This window comes from Odocoileus virginianus, chromosome 13, assembly GCF_023699985.2.
Source record: "Odocoileus virginianus isolate 20LAN1187 ecotype Illinois chromosome 13, Ovbor_1.2, whole genome shotgun sequence".
NCBI classification, from domain to species: Eukaryota; Metazoa; Chordata; class Mammalia; order Artiodactyla; family Cervidae; genus Odocoileus; species Odocoileus virginianus.
In genome coordinates this window covers 35,406,524-35,409,316 of record NC_069686.1, presented here as the reverse complement: position 1 = coordinate 35,409,316, position 2,793 = coordinate 35,406,524, and positions in this window count along the sequence as shown.

The window sequence follows — 2,793 nt, the reverse complement described above, 5'->3', positions numbered from 1 at the left end:
GGGCGGGGGGGGGCGCGGGGCGGGGCGGAGGGGACGGGAAGGCGCAGGCGCGCGGCCGGAGGGGCGGGGCCTGGGAAAGAGCGCCCGCCTGGCCCTGGTTTACTTGTCAATCTAAGGGACCTGTAGGCCGAGGGACTGAGCCCCGGGGTCAGGCAAAGCGGGCTTCGGGTTGGGGCAGGTGGCTCTAGACTGCTGGCTTTGGCGTTTTTTCTACCTTTCTTCCACAGAGCCATAGTGTGAGCAAGTCAGCGAGTGCCCAGTGCTCTTCCCCAACCTTGCTCGCACACTACATCAAAAGCCCCACCTCCTAGCCTTCAAAGATATGGATTCCATCAGGGTCTTTGAGGGAGGCTGAATACCTTTATCCCTCAAATCTCGATGCCGACACCCAAAAGGATGGCTTTACCTAAGCAGTGGGCTTATGGCCATCCTGTACTTCAAGGTTGTTCCCTTTCCAATATCCCTCCACTTGCAAATTAATCTTGCCCAAAACAACGATCTTGATTTGTTCACTCTGAGCTTTAAAAATGTTTACTGGCCCCTAAAGCCGTTTGAGCAGTGAAGTCCAAACACCTTACAGAGATACACATTGACGCCACAATTTGGCCTCAGCTGTCCTTTCCAGCTGTAACTCCCATTATTACAAACTGGTTAAACAGCTGGTGAAATGTTCTCTCTGCTCCTTTAAGCTTGCACACCTTGAACAGCTGTGTCACCTACCACACAAGTGTCACACTGTATTTCATCAACCCTTTAGTGTGGGATACTTACTTAGCTGAAAGCTAGAATACAAGTGAATCCTTAGGCAACACATCAAACTTCTTGTTTACGTGTTATTTTTTTTTAGCTGGGCACAGGTTACTTAACCTCACCAGCCTTCCATTTTGACATATGGAAGCAGAGGGTTTGTCTCTAAGGTCTTTTTTCAATTCTAGATCATCTGATGTCTATGACAATTAGTCTGTATTTATTAGAGTCAAGAGATGGGAAAACAAGAAACCAAGGTTATTTACTTCTTCTCTTCCACAATGAAAAAAGAAACAGCACCAACCCCTTCTATCCTCTTTAACTTTGGTAAAAAGGAGCAGAAAGAAAAAGGTAAGAGAGCTGTAAAAGTGATTTGGAACTGCTCTGTCCCCCATCTGCAAGAGCTGAATGAACTGAAACAAGATCAACAATGAACTCCACCTTTCCACCCCATGTTTCCTAGTCATACACTACCTCATCTCAATATATAGAAAAATAACCCATTTAAGGAAGATATTAAGACAGTCTACAGTTTTTCTTAGTTGTCTGAGCTAGAAATCTTGTACCTATAAAACAAAGGGCAGCATTGAAGACTGAAGCATGTCTCCTTTTAAACAACTGTTCAAGAAAAACTCCTTTGGTTTCTTTTGGGGCTTAGGGTTAAACAGCCAAAGTTTATAGGAGACATATGAAGGGAAAGCAAATTACAGTGTTAATTTTTTTATGGATTATGGATTTAATCCATTTAAATTTCTGAATTGTTAGGTTTATATTTACATAATAAAGTACTGTTTAGGAAAACAAAAAAATTACATCAACAATTTATATTAATTCTCTTTAATATTTCCATTCTTGCACACTGTAGGTAATGCTTTTGGCAGCTCTAAGACTTTTTATAAACTCATAAATCTCTGTCAACTTATTAAATGGATGTCATATCCACATTAACTTGGGAAGTTAGGGCTTCATATTTTATAAACCTACATTATTACCCGGGAGATGGTCTCCCAGCTTATTTTCTAAGTATCTCTCAAAAAAAAAAAAAAAAAAAAGGGAGGACAGGGAAAAGAAGTTTTCCTAATACAGTCTTGTCCAACTGTAGGACCCATGGGTGAAATACAAATTTGGAACTACTATAGATGTAATTGGGATTACTTCTTACTATAGAAGTAATCGGGAATGTTTGTTGAATGGTATGAAACTGTTTGTAAAAAGACTTATTATGAGACTTTTAAAAGATTAATTTATCATGACTATAATGATGGGCAAAATGTCGTTGGAGAGACTTCTGCTTCCATTTGTAAGAGAGAGAGATGGTCTTGAATTACACTCCCACCACTAATAAATAGGAAACTGTACAAAATATAGAAAACAACTGTTTTCAGATATTGGCCAATACCCAGCATGGGACTGAGATCCTTGATAAGAGACACAAATGAGGATAGTTTTATTATTACGTGGATTTCTGCCTGGAGACAATTCTAGCTAGCTACAGTGGGAGTGGAAACTCAAATAGAGTCTGGCAATCTCCTGGAGATGAAAACAGAGAGATCAAGGCTACTGCAATCTGTGAAGCAGAGTGATTGAATGGAAGAAGCTATCCAGAGAAAATCTTCAGAACTTTCCATAGGTTGAGCCTTTGAGCCTTTGGCTGCATTTCAGTCTGTATGTGTGTAATGCAAAACCAGTACGAGGCTAGTCCATGGAGCTAGTCAATAATGACCTGAAAAAAACAAGTACTGAGGAGCTGGAAAACAAGTAATCTCCAGAGTTAACAAAGGGCCAGCGTGAGTTCTCTTCAGCTGGTGTGAGGAGGAGACACAGAATATATAGTAGATACCCCAGAGGCCTTAAAGAGGAGCTAAATTAGCCTAAGGATAAGTCTTACTCTGCGTTTGTGAGTTAGTCACTCAGTCGTGGCCAACTCTTTACAACCCCATGGACTGCAGCCCACCAGGCTTCTCTGTCCATGATATTTTCCAGACAAGGATACTGGAGTGGGTTGCCATTTCCTTCTCCAGGGGATCTTCCCAATCCAGGGATTGA